Consider the following 16,091-nt stretch of genomic DNA (forward strand, 5'->3'; position numbering starts at 1 on the left):
AAGATGAAGGGTATGTCACCTTCGGAGACAACAACAAAGGAAAAATTATTGGAAAAGAAACTATAGGTAATAAGTCAAATCTTTTAATTGAAGATATATTATTAGTAGATGATTTAAAACATAATCTACTAAGCATTAGTCAATTGTGTGATAAAGGATATATCATTAAATTTGAATCTAATGCTTGTATAATTGAAATACCATAGAAAAATAGATCTATAATTGCCTTAAAAAATAATAATGTGTATACTATTGATATTGATGATTTTTTATGATGAAACATATTTTTCGGCTTTAGATGATGATGTATGGTTTTGGAATAGGAGATTGGGTCATGCTAGCATGAAATTAATCTCTCAAATTTTAACTAGAGAACTTGTAAGAGGTATGCCTAATATCAAGTTCGTCAAAGATAAAGTTTATGATGCATGTCAACTAGGAAAACAGATAAAAAATAGTTTCAAATCAAAAAATCAATTAAGCACCTCTAGACCACTATAATTGATCCACATAGATTTATTTCAACCAATTAATACAACAAGTCTAGGAGGTAGTAAATACGCCTGACATAGTCTGAGAGATTGTATCTAGGTGGTACTACCGCCTAACACAGTCTTGGACACTATGTCTTAGAGATTGAGTCACTTGTGGTGCCATCGCCTGACCCAACTTTTGGGTCATTGAATGAGCCTTTCTCTTGGCCCAAAATAGCTCCACTTTGAGCCCAATTGACCCATAATTAAGTTGGCTTAATTACATTCTAAACCAACCCAATTACAATATAAACTAACTTGATCTAGAGAAATTATTATAAAGCATAAATTATTTGTTGTCCGGCATGTCATTTGTTCTTCTAGCGCTTCGTTTGATCCTTCAACATATCATCCTCTCCTTCGACGTATGGCCCAATTAGCATGTTGACATCCGCAACTTCTAATCTCATTGGTGCAATGTCCGATCTTCTTAGCCCGATGCCCGAATTCATGGATTGAAGCCTTCTGCCAATAAGTTGGTTGATCCTCCAGCTCGACATCCAATTTTCTAATATGTTCAACTCTAGCCCAATATCTGATTCTTACCTACTTCAATCAATTTAACTCTCATTGATCGAAGCTAGTCCTACGTCACTCAAAATATAAATTAGATCATAAAATTATCAATTGGTTTCATCATCAAAATCTGAGATTCAACAATCTCTCTCTTTTTTATGATGACAACCAATTGATGATGGAGTTAACCTTACCTCCCCCTATCAATATGCCATATTGATAGAACCTTTAAATTTATAAAATTATGTAATATTTCAAAATATAAAAATACATCATACCACACATGATTTAAATCATCATCATTACTTCTCCCAATTTGTCATCAACAAAAAAGAGAAGTGCATCTAGCAAGTTTTTGAGATATGCAAGTTTTATAACATACAAGCTAGCAACAATTTGAGTTGTGCAAGTTTACAAATTTAGCTTCTTTTTTTTAGATATGTAAGTTTGTAAGTTTTGCTTCTTAAGATAGGCAAGATAGTACTTTTGCTTCTCTAGAGATTGTAACCTAGCAATTCTTGGTGATGTTCAAGATAGCATTTTCTTTCTTCTCTTTTGAGAAGTGCAAGCTAGCAATTTTGCTTCCTAGCAAAATTTTCTCCTTAAAATGTGTAAGCTAGTAATTTCTCTCCCCTTGTCATTTTTAAAAAGAATGGAAGAATACAATATGTACAAATCCACCACCACCCCCCCAGCGCCAATTTCGATCCTAACAACTAGAGCCAGGAAGGAGGAGAGGAGGTTGAGGAGAATAGGAGGAGTGGCCACCAAAAGTTCTAGCCTATGAACCAAAATTCTAACCTATGAACCATGAGGTTCCTCCTATTTATAGAGGTGCAAGCAGCTTAACCCTTAATCGATTATATCCTCATTAAATCTCTATCCAATTATCCAATTGGATCTTATCCATAGGATCCAAACTAGGGACTCTGCAGATATCTCATATCTGCACCTCTACTCCTCGCAACATCCACCGTATGTGTGTGATCCTCTAGGCCCGATACTAACTTATGTGTGTGATCCTCTAGGCCCGATACTGACTTGACCATGAATCAATCCTATCAGAACTCATACCGATGTAGTGAATTATTATCTCCATAATAATTCACTCGACTCATCGACTATAGATGTACTAGGCCACTATGCTATAGTCCCTAAACGGTATAGGGGGATCTTATCCATCAGATCTTTCTATCCACTATTACTATGTGTCTGTAGGGGAATCTAAGGGCAACATCACATGCACAATGGAAGAATAAAAAATAAAAATCCTCAAATTTCCCATAAATTATGTTCATCATCGTACGAAGATTGGTGTGCAAAATCTGCAAAATTAAAAACTGGGTATATAAAAGATTGTGCTACCTAGAGAGTGTTGGAAAATCTAGGGGCAACACCACATTTGTAACAGAAGAACATAAAACAAAAAAAACCCAAATTTTCTAATACGTGTTCGTCGTCATGCGTAGATTGGTGCGCAAAATCTGTGAAACTTAAAACTACATAAATGAAAGATTGTGTTACTTAGGGAGATCGTATATCCCTGAATCTCTGCAGATCTATAGGAGTAGATGAAGGAGATCAAGCGCCCTCCTCTCTAATGGTGATCCACACAGTAGAGCTACAACGATGCTCCTCAAATCTCCAAGCCTGCTATCTGAGGAGGAGAAGGGGAGAGGAGAATATGAGGTGGCTATTAAGAAGCCCTAGCCTATGGGTCTTTAGTTCCCTCCTATTTATAAAGGCCCCCACTAGTTAACCTTAATGGATCCTACCCTATAGGGTTTTGGATCTCCATCCAATTACCCAAGCCTCTTAGATTAGTGTGTCTCTACCTAATAATATCTTATTAGCTCTTATTAGATCTCATCCATGGGATCTAATAATTCTGGGGCTTATTAGATATCCAATAAGATAGGGGCTCCAATGGATATCTCATATTCAAACCTTTACCCGTTGCAACACCTACCATATATGTGTGACTATCTAGGCCCAATATCGAGCTGGCCATGAGTCATACTTGTCAGAACTCCTTCTGGCTTAATGAATTATTATATATATAATAATTCACTCGACTCATCGACTACGAACGTACTAGGCCACTACGCCGTAGTCCCTAGACGATATAGGGGAATCCAATCCTTTGGACCTATTTGTTATTAATTACCATATACCTATATTCCCTCATCCATCTAATATCTTAGAGACTATATACCAGGCATGGTGCTGTCAGGCCCATACGGTTTCTCCTCGAGTCTTTCTCTAATCAGATTCTCCTAAAGATCTCTTTCTCTCAATCCGAATTACCTTGGCCAAGAACACACAGGATATTCCTCTCATGATACAGAGACCTGATGATCCTCTATCGACACTTAATAGCCCTTGTAAGATTGTCTGCCACTCTCAATAACTGGCTGTATTAGGTTTGAAACTTTAAAACCTATAAGTCCGGTATCAAAGAGTAGAGTACTCGTACAAGACATCCTTGGTGTCTCAAGTCTAAGGACCAAATACACTCCTAGGACTACGGAATCACTGTCTGATAATAAGGCATCATCAATCATCCAGTATTCGGTGAGTGGATCAATTAATGAACTCATTCTCCAATGAGCACCTGCACTATATCCTTAGTGTCCCCACATGAGCAGCTATGAGACCAGCTACCTCCATCATATGGATGCGTATACAACACACCAGTCTGTCCGATTATCTTGATGTCCCTCTTGAGTAACTTATGACCAGGATTATTTAGGGTCTGTGTTTAAAGACAAATTTGTCTCATTATCATGATCTCATCATGTTTCGATTCCTATTACACGGATCCATGGACATCACAATATATAAGCATATATGCAACAAGTAATATAAAGTGATAAAAATATCAAAATATAATAAGCAAAAAGAATGTGTATCATGTCACATGTGCCATCACTCACGTGATTGGCTTGTAGGGCACCTATGACTAGCAATCTCCCACTTGACCTAGAGCCAATCACCTATGTGTTTGATCCCCATCAGACCCCTGTGATGCTTAAAGATAATATGAGATAATGACTTTGTCAATGGATCTACGATGTTATCTTCGGATGAAACTCTTTCCACTACTACATCTCCTTGGGCCACAATATCTCTAATAAGCTGGAACCTCTTTAGAACACTTTTGATGAGCCCCAGGTTCCCTCATTTGAGCAATTGCCCCGTAGTTGTCGCAATATAAGGGAATTGACTCTTCGTTGTTAATCTGTGATGAACTTCTTTATCTAAACTAACTCCTTTGCTGCCTCTACTACAGCAATGTACTCTGCCTCTATGATTGAGTTAGTAGTAGTATATTGCTTGGTACTCTTCCAACACATTGCTCCTCCATTCAAGATGAACATATACCCTGAATTAGACTTGCCATCACTGACATTGAACTAGAAACTCGAATCCCTATTATTGAATCTCAGATTTTGATGTTGAAACCAATTAATAGTGTTTATGATTTGATCTGCGTTTTAAGTGACGCAGGAAGCTTCGATCAAAAAAAGATAATTAAAAGCAGGAAGAATCATGTTGGGCCGGAGTAGAATATGTTAGAAGATTGGACGTCGAGTCGGAGTATTGGTCGACGGATCGGTAGAAGGCTTCGAGCCATGGGTTCAGGCATTAGGCCAAGAAGAACAAAAATTATGCCAAGAAAATTATGGTTACAGATGTCAATTGGCCGTTTAGGTAATAGGCCGTAAGAGAGGATGATGTGTCGAAGAATCGGACGAAGCGTCGATGAACCAATGACATGCCGGACAATATTTGATTCAAGCCTTATAATAATTATCTAGATCAAAGTAGGTTTTAAGTGTGTAGAATTAACTATGATATTGATCAAGGCATAAAGCAAAATGAAGTCCCAGAGTCAAGAACGAGACTTCGTTAGGAGTTCGAGAGTTCGTCGGAAGTTCTATCGGAATTGATCGAGAAGTCCAGGAGCTTGAAACGAAGCTCGCCGGAACTTGCCAAGAAGATCATCATTAAATCCAGGAGCTTGCCGGGAGTCTGCTGGAACATTGCTGAGAGATCGTCAGAAGTTCGTCGGAAGAAACCTAGACTTACCGGACTTATTTAGCTTAGTTGTATACCTTAAAATTCATTGTTAGCCCATAATTGGGTTGGAATTGGGCCTACTCAATGAGGAGCCAATTGGGCTCAAGTTTGGGCTATGTTGGGGCAAGTGAAAAGGCCCAAACAGTAACCTAACAAGTGGAACTGTCGTGGCACAGTCTCCAAAATTCTGTCAGGCGGTGGTGTCGCTCAAACATAGTCTCCGAGAGAATATCAGGTGGTGGTACCACCCAGACACAGTCTTCTAGGTGGTGGTACCACTAGATTGGGCGGTGGTACCACCTAGTGTCAATGTTGTAGGTGGTGGGAACGTCTAGCACAGGCTGTGGTACAGCTAGGACCTGAAAAACCGGAGATGTGAGTCTTTTACGCTCCAAATTTAAATCCACTTGAGTCCTATAAATACCCCTCTTATTCCTGGTTAACAAACATAAGAATTGAGAGCAAAAAAGGAAGAAAATACTATTGTAATCTTATGTGAACTACTCTAAAAGCTCTAAGTGTTAGTGCAGTTTAAGAGAGGAGTAAATAGGGGTGTAAAAGTTATCTCCTAAACTTGTGAAAAGGAGAAGAAGGGTGTAAAAGGGTAGTTGATCTTTGCCTATTGAAGAAAGATCATTATTGGATGGCAGTAGCCTCGATGGAAGAGGAATCAAGAGTGGATGTAGGTCACGATGACCAAACCACTATAAAATGATTTGCATTTCTGTTTTGTTATTTATCTTTATTGCAAACTACTTTACTTCCTTATTACTTTTGCTGTACACCCTTTCGTATGCTTTCATAGTTAAACTTACTTTGTCGAAATGATTTTACCGAACAAGATTTTTGAACCGACATGTTTCTCTTAGTGCCGACTCGATCCTAACAGTTGGTATTAGAGCCACATTTTTTTCATTTGGTTTAACACTTAAGAGAAATGACTCTTTTCAGCTTTTAAGTGGGCTTTTCAATCGTTCGTCCTTCCATGTTCAATGGGACGTACTATACTCATTGGAAAACTCGTATGAGAGTTTTCTTGCTTTCTTTGAACATTGATTTATGGAATATTATTGAAAACAATTTTCAAAAGTCTGCTACTCCAATGAACGAATGGAATGATTTGGAGAAGAAAATTTTTTCTTTAAATACTAGAGCTATGAACGCTCTATTTTGTGCTTTGAGCAAACATGAGTTCAATTGAGTGTCTATTTGTGAAACGACTTTTGATATTTGACATATACTCAAAATCACTCACGAAGGCACGTATAGAGTTAAAGAGTCTAAAGTCAATCTTTTAATGCATAATTTTGAACTATTTTGAATGAAGCCAAGTAAAACCATTGTTGAAATATATAACCGTTTTATGGATGTCATCAATGACTTAAAAGCTCTTGGCAAATGTTTTTCGAATCTTGAACTTGTTAATAAAGTTTTACAATCTCTTTCTAAAAATTGGGATCCTAAAGTAACGACTATTCAAGAGGCTAAGAATTTGAATACTTTCTCTCTCGAAGAATTTATCGGGTCTTTGATGACCTATGAAATGACATGCAATACATATGAAGAACTCGAGAATAACCTTCTAAAGAACAGGAATGATTTGACACTTAGAACAAATGAAGACCACTCAAGCGAAAGCTCAAGTGATGATGACTTTGAACGCTTAACTATAAAGCTTAAAAAATTCTTAAAACAAGAATCAGAAAACAAAAATGAACCAAAAAAGAAGAAGCTACAAAAGAAGAAGAAAACACTCAAGGTGGCTTGGGACGAATCAAGTTTATCCGAAAATGAAGAACAAACCAACAAAGGCGAGGGGGCAAACTATGCCTTAACGACTTTTGATAACGAGGTAACCAAAACCCCTTTAATTTATTTTGAAATTACTTGATTCTTTTTCATGAGTTATTTTTTAATTAGTTAGCAAAAAATAAAAATAAAAAAATTATTGAGATCATGCTAGTAATTTTGAAAATGATAATGACAATTACATGTTTTATGAAAATATAATAAAATATTAGATTTAAATCTAATGATTAATCCTATGTTTGTTTTTAAGAAAAAATAATGTGTATCTAAATTGATGATTTTCGATTTTGATTAAAAATGCTTAATGAGTTTATATTTCAAAATTATGCATGTTGATCTTTGTGATGTATGGCTTATTGATCTTGTCATGATGAACTTTACTTTTAAACAATGATACATATTTTGATTTGTGTAAAAACTTGGGTATGCTTGTAAGAAATTAAATCACTTAAATTGAAACAACTAAAAAGAGGAAAGAATGTTTCTTGAACTTTTTTTTTCTCTATCTTATTGATTTTTCACTAAGAGATTAATAAAATTATTTATGCCATTTTGAATCTCTTGAAAGTAATGTTAATAATTTGATGATTTGAATTTGAATGAGTTTTATCCAGATCGTGATCATGATTTCTTGGAATTACATGAGATTTTTTTAAATCAAGATCTCTTCTTTGTACTCTTATGATTTTTCTTGGTATTTCATTTAAAGAGGAGATTTACTATATGAATCATGAGAATTATTATACATGAATCAAGATCCTTTATGTGTTCTCCCATGACTCTATTTGCTATAGGAAAATCTTTATCTATATCATCGATCTTCAATTCTCGGAATTGTTACTTGAAGTTTTTTTAAAATCAAGATCTTTGATCTCCTAAGAATTCTTTTCGTTATTTACTAAAAAGAAGATTTGTCAAAGTGTATCATTTCTTTTGGTATTCATGAATTGATTAGAACTTAAAAGTTTTATTATGAACCAAGATTTTTCATAAATTGTCCTCCTACGATTCTTCTTGGTATTCACTAAAATGGGGGATGTATTCAAATTAACCATGATATATCACTAGACTTATTGGTGTTTATAATTTAAAGTTTATTATGTACAATTTTCTTGTATTTATGATGTGTATATCTTATCACCCAGTTAATTTTTCTTGATATATTTCATGTGATGATTTGAAAAATGATGTAATGGCAAAAGTTTTTCACATTAAGGGAGATAGTTTTGCTAGCTTGGATAAATTGGTGTAAAACTTAACATGCTTTCAAACACTTGCATTGTTGAATGATTCTTCTTTTTGCCTATGATAAAGGGGGAGAAAATAAATCATGAATGTTTGGTATCATGTATGAAAAATACTTCAAATTTTAATGTCAAAATATTGATTTAATATATGAAGAGATAAATGCTTAAAATTTTTTAATGTCTTAGCATCATGAATATTATGCTCATAGTGATAATTGATTTATTTTTGGTATCATGCATGAAGTATGGATGATATGTAAGGTTTTAAAATTATGCATGTTTTAATTTGAAACTATAATGATGCACAAACATAATGAAATAAGATTGATACTTTACCTTTGTCATGATTTGAAAATTGATGTAAAGGGAAAAGAATTACAAAATTATATTCTTCCCTTCTTTTTGACAATGATAAAGGGGGAGAAAAGTGCTATCTGCACATCTCAAGCATCTCAAAAATTTGCTAGCTGGCTCATCTCAAAAGATGAAAAAATTTTGCCAACCTTTATATATGAAAAAAATTACTAGCTTACACTTCTCAAAAGAAAAGAAAGGACTCACTAGCTTGCATATTCTAAAATGATGTAAAGATTTGCTAACCTTCATATCAAAAATACTTGCTAGCTAGTATAATGATATATGCAAAAATATTTTTAAAAAAACCTAAAATTATGCGATGATATATGATGTTTCAAAAACTTGAAATTATGGAATGATTTGACATTATGTCTAAATACTTGCTAGTTGCACTTCTCCTTTTTATTAATGACAAAGAAGGAGAAGTTATAATGATGATCATGCATGGAATGATGTATTGAAAATTTTATTATGCATGATTTTATGATGACATGTTGCTTGGACTCATAATGATTTCATGATTAAATTTGCCTTAACTTGAATTTCATTTAAATTCAAGGTTCTATCAATATGGCATATTGATAGGGGGAGTTAAGGTTAACTCCTTCATCAATTGGTTGCTATCATCAAAAAAGGGGAGATAGTTGAATCTCAGATTTTGATGATGAAACCAATTGATAGTGTTTATGATTTGATCTGCATTTTGAGTGACACAGGAAGCTTCGATCAAGGAAAGACAATTAAAAGCTGGAAGAATCATATTGGACTGGAGTAGAATATGTAAGAAGATTAGATGTCGAGCCGGAGGATCGGTCGACGTATCGACAGAAGGCTTCGAGCCATGGGTTCGGGCATCGGGCCAAGAAGAGCAGAAATTGCAACAAGGAAATTGGATTTGCAGAGTTCAACTAGCCGATTAGACAATATACCACAAGAGACGATGAGGCGCCAAAGAATCGGACAAAGCGTCGATGAACTAATGACCTACCGGACAACATTTGATTCAAGCTTTATAATAATTGTCTCGATCGAAGTAGGTTTTAAGTGTGCAGGATTAACTACGATAGCGTTCAAGGCATAAAGCAAAATGAAGTCCCAAAGTTAAGAATGAGACTTCGTTGGGTGTTCGAGAGTTCGTCGGAAGTCCGAACGTTCATCGAAAGTTCTATTAGAATCAACCGAGAAGTCCAATGCCAAAGAAGCTCGTCGGAACTCACCAAGAAGATCGTCGTGAAGTCTAGGAGTTTGCCGGGAGTCCATTGGAACATTACCGAGAGATCATTGGAAGTTCGTCGGAAGCTCACCGGAAGAAATCTAGACTTACCGGATATATGTAGCTTAATGTATGCCTTAAAATTTGTAGTTACCATATAATTGGGTTAGGATTGGGCTAACTCAATTAGGGGCCAATTGGGCTCAAGTTTAGGCTATGTTGGATCAAGTGAAAAGGCCCAAACAGTGACCCAATAAGTGGAACCATCGTGGCACAATCTCCGAGACTATGTCAAGCGATGGTTCCATCAGTCTGGGCGATGGTACCGTCCAGACACAGTCTCTGAGAGACTATCAGGTGGTGGTACCGCCAATGCCTAGACATAATCTTCTGGGTGATGGTACCACCAAACTAGGTGGTGGTACCACCCAGACACATTCTTCTAGGTGGTGGTACCGCTAGACTGGGCAGTGGTACCGCCTAGTGTCAGTGTTGTAGGCGATGGTACCGCCTAATGCAGGAGGTGGTACCACTAGGACCCTGAAATCCTAGGATGTGACTCTTTTAGGCTCCAAGTTTGAATCCACTTGAGGCTTATAAATATCCCTCTCATCCCTGGTTAACAAACACAAGAATTGAGAGCAAAAAAGGAAGAAAAAGCTATTGTAATCTTGTGTGAACTCCTCTAAAAGCTCTAAGTGTTAGTATAATTTAAGAGAGGAGTAAGTGGGGGTGTAAAGGTTGTCACCTAAACCTATGAAAAGGAGAAGAATGGTGTAAAAGGGTAGTTGATCTTCACCCATTGAAGGAAGATCGTTAGTGGATGCTGGTGGCCTCGATGGAAGAGGAATCGGGAGTGGATGTAGGTCACGATGACCGAACCACTATAAAACAATTTGCATTTCTATTTTGTTGTTTATCTTTATTGCAAACTGCTTTACCTCCTCATTAATTTTGTTGCACACCCTTCCGTACGCTTTCATAGTTAAACTTACTATGTCAAAACGATTTTATCGAATGAGATTTTTGAACCGACGTGTTTTATCCACTATAATAATTCACCCCCCTCCCCCCCCCCCCACCCTCTTAGTACCTACTCGATCCTAACACTATAGCTTTCAACCCTAAGGCTACAACCTCTATATATCAATAAAAGATCCTTAGTCCTTCTCAAGTATTTAAGGATACACTTTATTAATTTCTAGTGCTCCAAGCCTAGATCCGCTTGATACCTGCTCGTGACACTCAGAGCATGTACTATATCAAGCCTTGTACATAGCATGACATACATAATAGACCCTATCGTTAAGGTATAGGATATCCTATCAATGTTTTTCCTTTCTTTAAGAGTCTTTGGGGACATACACCTAGAAAGTGATATCCCATGTCTCATCGGTATAAGGCCTTTCTTAGAATTTTTTATGCCAAACCTTTTGATAATGGTATCTATGTAGCTGGATTGGGATAAGCCAAGCATCCTCTTGGATCTATCTCTATAGATCCAAATCCCTAAGATATAGGATACTTCCCCTAAGTCCTTCATGGAGAAGTGTCTAGATAACCAAGTCTTTACTATGGATAACATTCATACATCATTCCTAATAATCATGATATCATTCATATATAACACCAAGAAGGTGATAGCGCTCTCACTTACCTTCCTGTACACACAAGGCTCATCTTCATTCTTAACGAAGTTATAAGATCTGATCGCCTCATCAAATCTCATGTTCCAACTTTGGGAAGCTTGCTCTTCAGTCCATAAATGGACCTAAGCAACCTACACACTTTATCTGGACTATCCTTGGACATTAATCCCTCAAGCTATATCATATACACCTCCTCCCCAAGGTTGCCATTGAGGAACGAGGTTTTCACGTCCATTTGCCAGATCTCATAATCATAGTGTGTTGTAATAGCCAATAGAATTCAGATGGATTTTAGCATGGCTACAGGTGAGAATGTTTTGTCATAGTCAACACCTTTCCTTTGACGATACCCCTTAGCCACTAGCCTTGCTTTATAGGTCTCTACATTTCCATCTACTTCGATCTTCTTCTTGAAGATCTACTTGCAACCAATGGATACAATACCCTCGGGTGCATCAAATTGATTCCAAACCTTGTTGGAGTATATAGAATCCATCTCAGAATTCATGGCTTCTTGCCACTTCACGGAGTCTATACTTGTAATAACCTGCTCGTAAGTCTGAGGATCAATATCCTCAATATCCTCTCCTCTAATATGTCCCACATATCTCTTAGGAGGATGAGATACTTTGCCGGACCTACGTAAAGTTAGAACTTGTGTACTAGGTAGCTAAATAGACTCGAGCTATGGAATGGTGCTTGAGCTAAGTTCTCTAACCTCGCTCAACTCTATCATGCTCCCACTATCTCCACCAAAAATATATTCATTCTCAAGAAACATCGCTCTCTTGGCTACAAAGATCTTTTGGTCTTTGAGATGATAGAAATAATACCCATTAGTTTCCTTGGGGTATCCCACGAATATGTACTGTTCCATCCATGATTCCAATTTGTCGAGGTTGTGTCTTTAGACGTGGGCAGGGCAGTGTTAGGACTCTAGCTAGGAGAGTCCTAATTGAAAGAGACATTCATGTAAAACCTACCTAAGCCGAACCCTATTAAAGATGTGAAGGGGCTGGCTAGGGTTAGGAGGTTGTTTCTTAGAGAAAAATTATGAGTTGTAAAGGAATAGGAGTCCTGAGTAGGAGTCATATTAGGAGTTGGTTAGAAGTAGGAGTCTTGATTAGGAGTCCTATTAGGAGTTAGGGTTTAGAAGGCCTATAAATAACCATGTATTCCTCCTCTTTTCATAAGTAACTGATGAATCTTTTCTACAGCTTTTGAGCAGCAACTTGGAGGGAGGAAACCCTATAGAGTTCCAAGGAGGTCGATCCCCTAAAGAGATCGACCCTAACTTTAGAATCTACAAGGGTTCTAACAGGCAGCCCCAAATCTTAACAACCTTAAGATTGGGCTTCTTCCATTTCCATATCTCATATGGAGTAGACACCACCGACTTAGTTAGAATTCTATTCAGAAGGTAAGCTGCGGTCTCTAGGGCATATCCCTAGAATGAAATAGGGAGGTCGGTGAAACTTATCATGGACCGTACCATGTCTAACAGTGTGTGATTTCTCCTTTTAGATACACCATTGAGCTAAGGTGTATAAGGAGGTGTCTATTGGGACAAAATCCCATGGTCCTTGAGGAATTGGGTGAACTCTATACTCAAGTACTCACCTCCTTGATCTGATCGAAGAGTCTTGATACTCTTTCCAGTCTAATTCTCTACTTTATTCTTATAATCCCTAAATTTCTCGAAGGCCTCAGACTTGTAATTTATCAAGTACACATGTCCGTCCATACCTTGAGAAATCATCGGTAAAAGTAATGAAGTAGGAGTTGTTAGAAATGAGTCGGCACTAAGAGGGGGGGTGAATTAGTGCAGCGATAAAATACGTCTTCAAATTCGTAAAACTTCGTACGTTGAAAACTGATTTCGGAAATGCTTAACTTAGAAAGCAAAGTAAGAGCATACTGAATGTTAAGCAAGTAAGGAGGTAAAGTGGTTTGCTGTAAAGTAAATTGCTCAAGATGAAATGCAAACCAGATTTTAGAGTGGTTCGGTCGTTGTGACCTACATCCACTTCATCGATTCCTCTTCCATCGAGGCCATCGGCATCCACTATCGATCTTCCTTTAATAGGCAAAGATCAAAATCCTTCTTACACCCCTCTTCTCCTTTTACCAAGTTTAGGAGACAACCCTTACAAGCACACATACTCCTCTCTAAACAGAAATCTAAGTTTAAGATAGAGGAGGGATTTCTCAAGTGATCTCTATAGAGTTTCTTCACTTTCAAACTCTCTGTGCTTGTATCTTTTAACCAGGGATGAGAGGGTTATTTATAGGCTTTAAGTTGATTCAAACTTGGAGTCTAAAAACATCTCATCCTGGGTTTCCCGGGCACGGGCGGTACCACCGCTAGTGTTAGTCTGACACTAACACTGCACTGGGCGGTACCACCGCCCAATCTGGTGGTAACACCACCTGGGAGGCTATGTTGGGCGGTACCACCACCCAAACTAGTGGTACCATTGCTTGGCATCCTGCCAGGGGTGGTACAATCGCCCAGACTGGTGGTACCACCGCTTGACATAGTCTCGAAGACTGTGCCACGATGATGCTACTTCTTGGGGCACTGTTTGGGCCTCTCATTGGGCCCAATACAGTCCTTACATGGGCCTAGTTTGCCCCTAATTGGGTTGGCCCAAATCCAAACCCAATTACATCCTAACTACGATTCCTAAGATATTTTCTAAGCTAAACAAGTCCCTATGCCTTGGTTTCTACCGACGAGCTTTCGACGATCTTCCGGCGAACTTCCCACGATCTCTCGACAATGTTCCGATGGACTCCTAGTAAGCTCCTAGACTTTATGATGATCTTCTTGGCGAGTTCCGATGAGCTTCTTTGGCAAGCTTCGAGACTTCTCGATTGATTCTGCCAGAACTTCCAACGAACTCTCGAACTCCCAATGAAATCGCATCCTTGACTCTGGGACTTCATTTTGCTTCATGCCTTGCTATCGTAGTTTATCCTACATATGTAAAAATATACTTTGATCTAGACAATTAATACTAAGCATTAATCATGTTGTCCGGCATGTCATTGGTCCCTCGACGCTTTGTCGATTCTTTGGTGCATCGTCCTCTCTTACGGCCTATTGCCCAATCGGCCAATTGACTCCGCAACTTTGTTATCCTTGATGCAATATCCGCACTTCTTGGCCTAATGCCCGAATCCATGGCCCGAAGCCTTTTGTTGATACATCGACCGATTCACTAGCTCGACGTCCAATCTTCTGACATGTTTTCCCCCGGCACAATATGATTCTTCCTACTTTAATTGTCTTATCCTGATCGAATTATCCCGCATTACTCGAAACACAGATTAAATCATAAACACTCATCAATTGGTTTCATCATCAAAATCCAAGATTCAGCAATCTCTCTATTTTTGATGATGACAATCAATTGATGACAGAGTTAACTAAACTCCCGTAGTTTAAACAAACTCCCCCTATCAATATGCCGTATTGATAGAGTCTCTTGGATTCAAAAATCCAAGTAAACATTTCATGATTGAAATCATGCATAACATCAATATACTTCTCCCCCTTTGTCATCAACAAAAAGGAGAAGTCCAACTATTCATGTGTTTGGAATACAAGTTCAATACATTGCATAATTAACATAATCTCCATTTTTATCATCATGCAATTTTGCTATCATCATAGATATGCAAGGTAGTAAGATAACAAGTTTACAACATACAAGCTAGCAAAAATTTTACAACATTTTAAAACATGCAAGCTAGCAATTTTGAGATGTTCAAGAAGACAACTCTTGCTTCTTGAAATATGAGTTCTGCTAGATGTGCAAGTTAATTTTTTGCTTCTTGAGATAGGCAAGATAGCACTTCTTTGCTTCTCTTTCGATATGAGCAAGCTAGCATATTTTTGTACTCTTCTTGAATTGTGCAAGCTAGTAAATTTGCTTTCTAGCAAGTTTTGCTCCCCTTTTGTCATTGTCAAAAAAAAGGGAAGACCCTTTATATCAATTTTCATATTATGACAAAGGTAAAGTATTAATCATTTTTCAATATGTTTATGCATCATCCTAGTTTTAAATTAAAACATGCATAATTCTAAAATTTTACATTTGTATCCTTACTTCATGCATTATACAAATAAATTAATCATTATAGATATATCATACATGATATTCAAGCATTAATGATATATTATTTTGGTAACAAATCATAGCATTTCAAATCATGATGGTATTAATTTTCTCAAATTACATCCTACCATGCAAACGTCTCCCCATTTTATCATTATAAACAAGAAAGAAGAAGAGAAGAACATAATGGTATAAAATATTTCAATCATTTCAAGGCATACAAGCCATAAATACAAAGAAATCATGTCATGAAAGATAAGATCATATAAATACCAAAAGACATGATTCATATAGTAAATCTCCTATTTAACTAAAATATAAAAAAAAATGTAGGAGTACAAAGAAGAGATCTAAAAAAAAAATCTCATACAATTCCAAGAATTCAAGATCATGATTTTGATAAAACTCGTTCAAATTCAAATTATTAAAATTATCAAAATCTCAACATTAATTTCAAGAGATTCAAAATGGCATACATAGATTTATCATAAAAATCATCAAGATCAATAAATCACAAAAATCATCATGTATAACTTCAAAATCTCATGCATAGAATAATA

Source organism: Musa acuminata, chromosome BXJ2-2 (assembly GCF_036884655.1).
Source record: "Musa acuminata AAA Group cultivar baxijiao chromosome BXJ2-2, Cavendish_Baxijiao_AAA, whole genome shotgun sequence".
NCBI lineage: Eukaryota > Viridiplantae > Streptophyta > Magnoliopsida > Zingiberales > Musaceae > Musa > Musa acuminata.